At 59.8% G+C, this 12,034-nt stretch overlaps 1 pseudogene; it reads right to left on the bottom strand.

Annotated features, from left to right (window-relative positions):
- Nucleotides 1-12,034, bottom strand: part of LOC142923842 (transcription initiation factor TFIID subunit 1-like) — a 91,758-nt pseudogene that overhangs the window by 19,980 nt on the left and 59,744 nt on the right.

The raw sequence follows: 12,034 nt of genomic DNA, 5'->3' as shown, positions 1-12,034 counted from the left end.
GGGTGAGTTAGTGGGTGAGTTAGTGGGTGAGTGCGTGAGTTAGTGGGTGAGTTAGTGGGTGAGTGGGTGAGTTAGTGCGTGAGTTAGTGGGTGAGTGTGCGGGTGAGTGCGTGAGTTAGTGGGTGAGTTAGTGGGTGAGTTAGTGGGTGAGTGTGCGGGTGAGTTAGTGGGTGAGTGCGTGAGTTAGTGGGTGTGTTAGTGGGTGAGTGTGCGGGTGAGTGCGTGAGTTAGTGGGTGAGTTAGTGGGTGAGTTAGTGGGTGAGTGTGCGGGTGAGTTAGTGGGTGAGTGTGCGGGTGAGTTAGTGGGTGAGTGTGCGGGTAAGTTAGTGGGTGAGTTAGTGGGTGAGTGGGTGAGTTAGTGGGTGAGTGTGCGGGTGAGTGCATAAGTTAGTGGGTGAGTGTGCGGGTGAGTTAGTGGGTGAGTGTGCGGGTGAGTTAGTGGGTGAGTTAGTGGGTGAGTGTGCGGGTGAGTGCGTGAGTTAGTGGGTGAGTTAGTGGGTGAGTGCGTGAGTTAGTGGGCGAGTTAGTGGGTGAGTGTGCGGGTGAGTTAGTGGGTGAGTTAGTGGGTGAGTGTGCGGGTGAGTGCGTGAGTTAGTGGGTGAGTGTGTGAGTTAGTGGGTGTGTTAGTGGGTGAGTGTGTGGGTGAGTTAGTGGGTGAGTTAGTGGGTGAGTGTGCGGGTGAGTTAGTGGGTGAGTTAGTGGGTGAGTGTGCGGGTGAGTGCGTGAGTTAGTGGGTGAGTGTGTGAGTTAGTGGGTGTGTTAGTGGGTGAGTGTGCGGGTGAGTTAGTGGGTGAGTTAGTGGGTGAGTGCGTGAGTTAGTGGGTGAGTGTGCGGGTGAGTGCGTGAGTGAGTGCGTGAGTTAGTGGTTGAGTTAGTGGGTGAGTGCATGAGTTAGTGGGTGAGTTAGTGGGTGAGTTAGTGGGTGAGTTAGTGGGTGAGTGTGCGGGTGAGTGTGCGGGTGAGTGCGTGAGTTAGTGGGTGAGTGTGTGAGTTAGTGGGTGTGTTAGTGAGTGAGTGTGCGGGTGAGTTAGTGGGTGAGTTAGTGGGTGAGTGCATGAGTTAGTGGGTGAGTGTGCGGGTGAGTGCATGAGTTAGTGGGTGAGTTAGTGGGTGAGTTAGTGGGTGAGTTAGTGGGTGAGTTAGTGGGTGAGTTAGTGGGTGAGTGTGCATCTGCTCACCTGTCTGGGTCGGTGAGTCGGAGCGGGGTGGCTGATCCGGGGGCTGCTTGTACCTTCACCTTCACCATCACCATCGCCATCGCCATCAAACCCAAAGTGCAGGTTGTCGTGGGAAGCACTCAAACTGCCACCATCACCATCCTGCACACAGACAGGGACTCAAGGACGTGTCTGTGTGTGTCCGGCTGTGTGTGGCTGTGTGTGTGTGTGTGAATGTGTGTGTGTGACTGTGTGTGTGTGACTGTGTGTGTGTGTGACTGTGTGTGTGTGTGACTGTGTGTGAGACTGTGTGTGTCTGTGTGTGTGACTGTGTGTGTGACTGTGTGTGTGAGACTGTGTGTCTGTGTGTGTCCGGCTGTGTTTGTGTGTGTGACTGTGTGTCTGTGTGTGTGTGACTATGTGTCTGTGTGTCCGACTGTGTGTGTGTGTGTGCTCGCTAACAGCACTTGCCCCTACAGTCTGTTGAGGCTATACGGGGGATCTTTGTCTTTGTCTTTGTGTGTGTGTGTGACTGTGTGTCTGTGTGTGACTGTGTGTGTGACTGTGTGTCTGTGTGTGACTGTGTGTCTGTGTGTGTGACTATGTGCCTGTGTGTGACTGTGTGTGTGGCTGTGTGTCTGTGTGTGTGTGACTGTGTGTGTGTGTGAGACTGTGTGTCTGTGTGTGTCCGACTGTGTTTGGCTGTGTGTGTGTGTGTGACTGTGTGTGTGTGTGACTGTGTGTGTGTGTGACTGTGTGTCTGTGTGTGACTGTGTGTGTGACTGTGTGTCGGTGTGTGACTGTGTGTGTGACTGTGTGTGTGTGACTGTGTGTGTGTGACTGTGTGTCTGTGTGTGACTGTGTGTGTCTGTGTGTGTGACTGTGTGTGTGTGTGAGACTGTGTGTGTGTGTGTCTGTGTGTGTGACTGTGTGTGTGTGTGTGACTGTGTGTCTGTGTGTGTGACTGTGTGTGTGTGTGTGACTGTGTGTGTGTGTGTGACTGTGTGTGTGTGACTGTGTGTGTGTGACTGTGTGTCTGTGTGTGAGACTGTGTGTCTGTGTGTGACTGTGTGTCTGTGTGTGACTGTGTGTGTCTGTGTGTGTGACTGTGTGTCTGTGTGTGAGACTGTGTGTCTGTGTGTGTGACTGTGTGTCTGTGTGTGAGACTGTGTGTCTGTGTGTGACTGTGTGTGAGACTGTGTGTCTGTGTGTGACTGTGTGTGTCTGTGTGTGTGACTGTGTGTCTGTGTGTGAGACTGTGTGTCTGTGTGTGACTGTGTGTGTGACTGTATGTGGGGAGCGGTAGTGTAGCGGTTAGCGCTACGCTGCGCTATGAACCTGGCCACCCGGGTTCGATTCCTGCTCACGGCCAACACCAGTGACGATTATCTGAACCGGTCCTGGGCCTCCCCTAGGTCGACTCAGCCTCAAATGAGTACCTGGTGCAGTGTGTAAACATCGCCACTAGGGAGACAAAGGCGGTCGGGCGTGGTGCTGGCCACCCACCCCCTCGTGTACCGTTCCGGCCTGACTGTGTGTGTGCGTGACTGTGTGTGTGTGTGACTGTGTGTGTGTGACTGTGTGTGTGTGTGTGACTGTGTGTGTGTGTGTGACTGTGTGTGTGTGACTGTGTGTGCGTGACTGTGTGTGCGTGACTGTGTGTGTGACTGTGTGTGTGACTGTGTGTGTGTCCGGCAAAACAACCCCCTACCTCCTCGCGGTGCCGGACGGGCAACTCTGTCGTGGACAGCGCTGTGGGGGGAGTTCCAATTTTGATTGGCTCCTCCCCTCATGGCATATGTGTCCACCACAGGGGCTAAACGGGGGCTCTGGACGGGTGCGAGGGGCTGGTAACCCCTCCACCTTCAATTAATTACCACAAAACCACGAATTAAACTGAAATATGTAACAACTAAGCTTGTGCCGGAGGCCCCGGGGGGCCAGGCGTCTATGACGTCTCCTGGCCAAACCCCAATTGGCGGAGCCAGGAGATTGAATACCTACCCTCGGGGCTACTCCAGAAACAACGAAAAGCCACTACGGGTGGCCACGTGGAATGTTCGAACGCTCACTGCAGAGGAGAGGCTGCCACTCCTCTGTCGGGAGCTGGACCGGTACCGCCTGGATCTATGCGGCATTCAGGAGGTCCGGTGGACCGGCTCTGGCTCCTGCCACCATGAGGGGTGGACAGTCCTCTACTCGGGGCAGCAGACTGCCAAACAACAGGGTGTGGGTCTTCTTTTGAACAAAAGAATGAAGGGGGCGTGGGAGCGTGGCGGTGAGGTGTGGGAAGCTGTAAGCCCCAGGCTACTTTGGGCTCGCCTTCCCATCAACCGGAGGCGAGGAATGGTGGTCGTGGTTACTTATGCCCCCACTGAAGATGAACATCCGTGGAGGGATGCAGGCAAAGCCGATGAGTCAGATGCCTTCTATGACCTCCTGTCACAGGTGCTGGCTAAAGTGGCCCCTCGGGATAGAGTCATCATGTTGGGTGACTTCAATGCCCGAGTTGGTCATGATACTGGCACCTGGTCTGGAGTGATTGGAGGGCATGGGCCAGATCAGCTCAATAACAACGGTAGGAGGCTGCTAGATTTTTGTGCAGCCCATGGGCTTGTAATTACCAACACGCTGTTCCGGCATCGGCGCATCCACACAACATCATGGATGCATGCCGGGTCCAAGCAAGAACATCTGCTGGACTACATAGTGACGGACCAGCGAATGCGAGCCCATGTCCTTGACACCAGGACCTACCGTGGAGCTGATCTGCCCTCTGACCATCGACTAGTCATCTGTAAGATGCGCCTGCCATTCTTCCACTCCGGTGGTGGGTGTACACCCAGGACCCCATTCCAACCTAAAGTGGCCTGGTCTCAGTTATCTGATGAAAGTTGCAAGCGAGAATTTCATCATCGCTTGCGGCTGGGATTGGCATCGTCCCCGACTCCTCCTGATGTCGAGGGTAAATGGGCGAGGTTTAGGACTGTGACTCATGCAGCTGCAATGGCTGCTTTGGGTACGCGGTCCAGACCTCCCCAGACACCCTGGATGACAGAGGAGTTGTTCAGGATGGTTGAGAAAAAGCGACAGGCCCACTGTCATCGGCTACAGAATCCCACGTCAGAGAATGAGGAGGCTTACCGCAGCCTTCGCTCGGAGGTTCGGAGAGCCGTGAGGCGCTGCAAGGATGGGTGGTGGTCGCGGGTTGCTGAGGAGATGGAGTCTGCCTCAGTGGCCCGTGATCACAAATCTCTATTTAACTCCATCAAAAAAGTAACCTGCAGCCCCACACCGATTACCATCATTAGGGGAAAAAACGGTGATCCAATTTCCGACCCCCAGGAACAGGTTCGCAGATTTGCTGAGCATTTCTGTGAGGTCCTGGGGGAGGGAAAATCCCTCAGCCAGGAAAACATCGTGGCACAAAGTGAGGATGACCCTGCTGAGGCTGCAGTGCCTCAAATATTGGATGAAGTCACCCCCTGTGAGTGGCTGGCTGAGGTGCCATCTGCTGAGGAAGTATTGAAGGCGATCCGGAGTCTGAGACCAGGAAAGGCAGCGGGCAGAGATGATCTCCCAAGCGAAATGCTGAGGGAGGGTGGCGTTTGTGCACAGACTGCCCTATATGACATCATAACAACAGTCTGGACCACTGGACGGGTTCCGCAGGATTGGAAGGATGCCCTGGTGGTCCCCCTTTTTAAGAAGGGGGACCGCACAGACTGTAACAACTACAGGGGCATCTCACTCCTCAGTGTGCCGGGAAAGGTCCTGGCAAGGATTATTCAGCATCGCCTTGCCAGGCACGCTGAGGAGAGGCTTGCGGAGCCCCAATGCGGTTTCAGGAAAGGGCGGTCCTGCACAGATGCCATATTTTCTGTCCGTCTGCTACAGCAGAGGTGTAGGGAATTCCAACAAGACCTACATCTCTGCTTTATTGACCTGGTCAAGGCCTATGATACCATCAGTAGGCCTGGGCTCTGGGTCGTTCTTCGTGCTTTTGGAGTACCTGACCCTCTGCTCACGATCATTAAGGACCTTCATGATGGTGAGCGGGCCCGGGTAAAACTACGTGGCCGGGAGTCAGAGCCATTCCCTGTACACCTTGGGGTGCGACAGGGATGTCCTCTGGCTCCCACATTATTTAACATCTATTTTGACCACGTAGTTCGTGAAGCCTTCAATAGCTGTACCGGGGGAATCTCCATATGGTACAGATATAATGGGAGGCTAATCGATGCCCGGGTGCGGTCAAGGGATGGCTCCCTATTGCTCAACCACGTTATGTATGCTGATGACTTGGTAATAGCTGCTCAGTCAGAGGAGGAGTTGGAGACGCTGCTGCTGAGACTGGAGCGTGCCACTAAGAGGTGGGGCCTTACCATCAGCCCCACCAAAACTAAGCACCTGCCTGGGTATTTTGTACCATCGGACACTCCACCCCCACAACTCCCAATCGGTGATGGGGCAGTTGTGGAGAGAGTGGAGAGTTTCCCATACCTGGGCAGTGTGCTTATGACTGGCTCCAGTTTAACAGCAGAGGTCTCACTCCGAATCAGTCGAGCGGCAATATCTTTTCATCGGTTGCGTAACGCTGTGTGGAAGCTACCTGGTCTGTCGCTCCGCACTAAGCTTCAGGTCTTCTCGGCCACGATCATTCCCTCCCTTCTCTACGCTTGCGAAACATGGACCCCCCTAATGGAACATCTTCGCCGGTTAGAAACATTTAGGCTGACCTGCCTACGATCCATCCTGGGTTTAACCAGACTGGATTGTGTGAGGAGCTCACAAATCCTTGAAAGATCTGGGCAGGGTCCCATCGGTGAGCTCCTCCGGCAGGCAAGGCTGCGATGGCTGGGTCATGTAGCCCGCATGCCCAGCCACCGCATGCCGAAACAGCTTTTGTTTGGCCGGATTGAGGGGGCTAAGCGGGCGCGGCACGGGCTAGAGAAGAGATGGAGTGATGTGGTACAGGAGGACGTGGAGCTGAGTGGACTTGCCGATGACTGGTACCAGCGGTGTCAAGATCGGCCTCTGTGGAGGAGGCTCGTGAAGGACGCTACTGGGCAGTTGGAGGCAGTCGCCCTCCAACAACAACGGAGGGCGGAGGAGCGACGCTCACAACAGCGAGCGGAGCGCCGGGTGGCTAAAGCACAGCAGGTTGGCACAGTAGGGGGCACAGGTGGTGCATCAGCCAGTCATCTCAGTCATCTCAGTCAGTTGACCCGTGGCACCTGGGTCTGCCCCGTGACCTCCTGCCAGCGGGCGTTCGACACTTCACGTGGCCTCAGGGTGCACATAGCCTGGCACAAGCGTCGTGGTGACGTCACCGCCACTTAGTGGCGAATGGCGGTTGTTGTTGTTGTTGTTGACTGTGTGTGTGTGACTGTGTGTGTATGACTGTGTGTGTGTGACTGTGTGTGCGTGTGACTGTGTGTGTGTGTGACTGTGTGTATGACTGTGTGTGTGACTGTGTGTGTGTGTGACTGTGTGTGTGTGTGACTGTGTGTGTGTGACTGTGTGTGTGCGTGTCTGTCTGTGTGTGTCTGTGTGGCTATCGGTGTCTAGAAACATCGCCACTGGGGGAGAGACAAAGGCGGCCGGGCGTGGTGCTGGCCACCCACCCCCTCGTGTGCCACAGTGCCGGTAGCCTTCACAGGCGCTGCTACTCGCTAACAGCACTTGCCCCTGCAGGCTGTTAAGAGCCTACATGGGGGACCTTTGTCTTGGTGACTCACTAACTTGAGTCAGCTGGTGAGTGAGCGGTTGAGTGAGCGGTTGAGTGAGCGGTTGAGTGAGCGGGTGAGTGAGTGGGTGAGTGAGTGGGTGAGTGAGCGGGTGAGTGAGTAAGCGCGAGCGTGTGGGAGTGGTGGAGTGTGTGGGGGTGGTGGAGCGGTGGAGCGTGTGGGAGCGGTGGAGCGTGTGGGAGCGGTGGAGCGTGTGGGAGCGGTGGAGCGGTGGACGTGTGGGAACGTGTGGGAGTGGTGGAGCGTGTGGGAGCGGTGTAGCGGTGGAGCGTGTGGGAGCGGTGGAGCGTGTGGGAGCGGTGTAGCGGTGGAGCGTGTGGGAGCGGTGGAGCGTGTGGGAGCGGTGGAGCGTGTGGGAGCGGTGGAGCGTGTGGGAGTGGTGCAGCGTGTGGGAATGGTGGAGCATGTGGGAGCGTGTGGGAGCGGTGGAGCGTGTGGGAGTGGTGGAGCGTGTGGGAGCGGTGGAGCGTGTGGGAGCGGTGGAGCGTGTGGGAGCGGTGGAGCGTGTGGGAGCGGTGGAGCGTGTGGGAGCGGTGTAGCGGTGGAGCGTGTGGGAGCGGTGGAGCGTGTGGGAGCGGTGGAGCGTGTGGGAGTGGTGGAGCGTGTGGGAGTGGTGGAGCGTGTGGGAGCGGTGGAGCATGTGGGAGTGGTGGAGCGGTGGAGCGTGTGGGAGCGGTGGAGCGTGTGGGAGTGGTGGAGCGTGTGGGAGTGGTGGAGCGTGTGGGAGCGGTGGAGCGTGTGGGGGTGGTGGAGCGTGTGGGAGTGGTGGAGCGTGTGGGAGTGGTGGAGCGTGTGGGAATGGTGGAGCGTGTGGGAGCGTGTGGGAGTGGTGGAGCGTGTGGGAGCGGTGTAGCGGTGGAGCGTGTGGGAGCGGTGGAGCGTGTGGGAGCGGTGTAGCGGTGGAGCGTGTGGGAGCGGTGGAGCGTGTGGGAGCGGTGGAGCGTGTGGGAGCGGTGGAGCGTGTGGGAGTGGTGGAGCGTGTGGGAGCGGTGTAGTGGTGGAGCGTGTGGGAGCGGTGGAGCGTGTGGGAGCGGTGGAGCGTGTGGGAGCGGTGGAGCGTGTGGGAGTGGTGGAGCGTGTGGGAGTGGTGGAGCGGTGGAGCGTGTGGGAGCGGTGGAGCGTGTGGGAGTGGTGGAGCGTGTGGGAGCGGTGGAGCGTGTGGGAGTGGTGGAGCGGTGGAGCGTGTGGGAGTGGTGGAGCGTGTGGGAGTGGTGGAGCGGTGGAGCGTGTGGGAGCGGTGGAGCGTGTGGGAGTGGTGGAGCGTGTGGGAGTGGTGGAGCGTGTGGGAGTGGTGGAGCCGTGTGGGAGTGGTGGAGCGGTGGAGCGTGTGGGAGCGGTGGAGCGTGTGAGCAAGCGGATGACTATGTGACTGAGTGACTGAGTGAGCGTGTGAGTGAGCGGGTGCGCGATTGACTGAGCGAGCGCGTGAGTGGGTGAGCGAGCGAGCGGGTGAGCGGATGACTGAGCGAGCGAGCGGGTGAGCGAGCGGGTGAGCGGGTGAGCGTGCGGGTGAGCGAGCGAGCGGGTGAGCGGATGACTGAGCGAGCGAGCGAGCGGGTGAGCGGATGACTGAGCGAGCGAGCGGGTGAGCGAGCGGGTAAGCGTGAGAGTGGGTGGGTGACCGAATGTGTGAGTATGTGACTGAGCGTGCGGGTGAGGAAGCAGGTGAGTGGGCGAGCGAGCGTGTGGGTGAGCGTGCGGGTGAGCGAGCGGGTGAGCGAGCGGGTGAGCGTGCGGGTGAGCGTGCGGGTGAGCGAGCGGGTGAGCGAGCGGGTGAGCGAGCGGGTGAGCGTGTGGGTGAGTGTGTGGGTGAGCGTGCGGGTGAGCGTGCGGGTGAGCGAGCGTGCGGGTGAGCGAGCGTGTGAGCGTGCGGGTGAGTGAGCGGGTGAGCGTGCGCGTGAGCGTGTGGGTGAGCGAGCGGGTGAGCGTGCGGGTGAGCGTGTGGGTGAGCGTGTGGGTGAGCGTGTGTGTGAGTGAGCGGGTGAGCGTGCGGGTGAGCGAGCGGGTGAGCGTGCGGGTGAGCGAGTGGGTGAGTGTGTGGGTGAGCGTGTGGGTGAGCGTGCGGGTGAGTGTGTGGGTGAGCGAGCGAGCGGGTGAGCGTGTGGGTGAGCGAGCGAGTGGGTGAGCGTGTGGGTGAGCGAGCGAGTGGGTGAGCGAGCGGGTGAGCGTGCGGGTGAGCGTGTGGGTGAGCGTGTGGGTGAGCGTGTGTGTGAGTGAGCGGGTGAGCGTGCGGGTGAGCGAGCGGGTGAGCGTGCGGGTGAGCGTGTGGGTGAGCGAGCGGGTGAGCGTGCGGGTGAGCGTGTGGGTGAGCGAGCGGGTGAGCGTGCGGGTGAGCGTGCGGGTGAGCGAGCGTGTGGGTGAGCGAGCGGGTGAGTGAGTGAGTGAGCGTGCGGGTGAGCGAGCGGGTGAGCGTGCGGGTGAGCGAGCGGGTGAGTGAGCGAGCGTGTGGGTGAGCGAGCGGGTGAGTGAGCGAGCGGGTGAGTGAGTGGGTGAGCGTGTGGGTGAGCGTGTGGGTGAGTGAGCGGGTGAGCGAGCGGGTGAGCGTGTGGGTGAGTGAGCGTGTGGGTGAGCGTGTGGGTGAGCGTGTGGGTGAGCGAGCGGGTGAGCGTGTGGGTGAGCGAGCGGGTGAGTGAGCGAGCGGGTGAGTGAGTGGGTGAGCGTGTGGGTGAGCGTGTGGGTGAGTGAGCGGGTGAGCGAGCGGGTGAGCGTGTGGGTGAGTGAGCGTGTGGGTGAGCGTGTGGGTGAGCGTGTGGGTGAGCGTGTGGGTGAGCGAGCGGGTGAGCGTGCGGGTGAGCGTGCGGGTGAGCGTGTGGGTGAGTGAGCGGGTGAGTGAGCGGGTGAGCGTGTGGGTGAGTGTGTGGGTGAGCGTGCGGGTGAGCGTGTGGGTGAGTGTGTGGGTGAGCGAGCGGGTGAGCGTGCGGGTGAGCGAGTGGGTGAGCGTGCGGGTGAGCGCGTGGGTGAGCGAGCGGGTGGGTGAGCGTGTGGGTGAGCGAGCGGGTGAGCGAGCGGGTGAGCGTGTGGGTGAGTGAGCGTGTGGGTGAGCGTGTGGGTGAGCGTGTGGGTGAGTGAGCGTGTGGGTGAGCGTGTGGGTGAGCGTGTGGGTGAGCGTGTGGGTGAGTGAGCGTGTGGGTGAGCGTGTGGGTGAGCGTGTGGGTGAGCGTGTGGGTGAGTGAGCGTGTGGGTGAGCGTGTGGGTGAGCGTGTGGGTGAGTGAGCGTGTGGGTGAGCGTGTGGGTGAGCGTGTGGGTGAGTGAGCGGGTGAGTGAGCGGGTGAGCGTGTGGGTGAGTGTGTGGGTGAGCGTGCGGGTGAGCGTGTGGGTGAGTGTGTGGGTGAGCGAGCGGGTGAGCGTGCGGGTGAGCGAGTGGGTGAGCGTGCGGGTGAGCGCGTGGGTGAGCGAGCGGGTGGGTGAGCGTGTGGGTGAGCGAGCGGGTGAGCGAGCGGGTGAGCGTGTGGGTGAGTGAGCGTGTGGGTGAGCGTGTGGGTGAGCGTGTGGGTGAGTGAGCGTGTGGGTGAGCGTGTGGGTGAGCGTGTGGGTGAGCGTGTGGGTGAGTGAGCGTGTGGGTGAGCGTGTGGGTGAGCGTGTGGGTGAGTGAGCGTGTGGGTGAGCGTGTGGGTGAGCGTGTGGGTGAGCGTGTGGGTGAGTGAGCGTGTGGGTGAGCGTGTGGGTGAGCGTGTGGGTGAGTGAGCGTGTGGGTGAGCGTGTGGGTGAGCGTGTGGGTGAGCGTGTGGGTGAGTGTGTGGGTGAGCATGTGGGTGAGCGTGTGGGTGAGTGAGCGTGTGGGTGAGCGTGTGGGTGAGCGTGTGGGTGAGTGTGTGGGTGAGCGAGCCCACCTGCAGTGCCGGCAGGGTGCCCGCTACCTCCAGACTGTCGTACTCAGCAGCGTCCAGCGCAGCCTCCTTAGCAGCCGCGATGTCGGTCTCCAGCACGGCGAGGTGCTCCTCGTACTGCAAGCACAGCCATTGCTCGCTCACTCGCTCACTCACTCACTCACCCACTCACTCACTCACCCACTCACCCACTCGCTCGCTCACTCACTCACACACTCACTCACTCACTCACCCACTCACTCGCTCACTCACTCACCCACCCACTCGCTCACCCCGCTCACTCACCCACCCACTCGCTCGCTCACTCACCCACTCGCTCACTCACCCACACGCTCACCCACTCACCCACTCGCTCACTCACCCACTCACTCGCTCACTCACTCACTCACCCACTCACTCGCTCACTCACTCACCCACCCACTCGCTCACCCGCTCACTCACCCACCCACTCGCTCGCTCACTCACCCACTCGCTCACTCACTCGCTCACTCGCTCACTCACTCGCTCACTCACTCACCCACTCACTCACTCACCCGCTCACTCACTCACTCACTCGCTCGCTCACTCACTCGCTCGCTCCCTCGCTCGCTCACTCACTCACCCACTCACTCACTCACCCACTCACTCACTCACTCACTCGCTCGCTCACTCACTCACTCGCTCACTCACTCACTCACTCGCTCGCTCACTCACTCACTCACTCACTCGCTCACTCACCCACTCACTCACTCACTCACCCACTCACTCACTCACTCACCCACTCGCTCGCTCACTCACTCACTCACCCACCCACCCGCTCACTCACTCACTCACTCGCTCACTCACCCACTCATTCACTCGCTCACTCACTCACTCGCTCGCTCACTTACCCACTCGCTCACACGCTCGCTCACTCACCCACCCACCCACTCACTCACTCACTCACTCGCTCGCTCACTTACCCACTCGCTCACACGCTTGCTCACTCACCCACCCACTCACCCACTCACTCACCCACACGCTCACCCACTCGCTCACTCACCCACTCGCTCACACGCTCGCTCACTCACCCACCCACTCACTCACTCACTCTCTCACTCACTCTCTCACTCACTCACTCGCTCACTCACTCGCTCACTCACCCACTCACTCACTCACTCGCTCACTCACCCACTCGCTCACCCACCCACCCACTCACTCACTCACTCACCCACTCGCTCGCTCACCTACCCACCCACTCACTCACTCTCTCACTCACTCACTCGCTCACTCACTCACTCTCTCACTCACTCACTCACTCGCTCGCTCACTCACTCACTC

Source organism: Petromyzon marinus, unplaced genomic scaffold (assembly GCF_048934315.1).
Source record: "Petromyzon marinus isolate PM22_M1 ecotype Great Lakes invasive population unplaced genomic scaffold, UKy_Petmar_22M1.pri1.0 PM_Scaffold_79, whole genome shotgun sequence".
In the NCBI taxonomy this organism is placed as follows: domain Eukaryota; kingdom Metazoa; phylum Chordata; class Hyperoartia; order Petromyzontiformes; family Petromyzontidae; genus Petromyzon; species Petromyzon marinus.
This window is presented reverse-complemented; position numbering and strand designations above follow the sequence as displayed.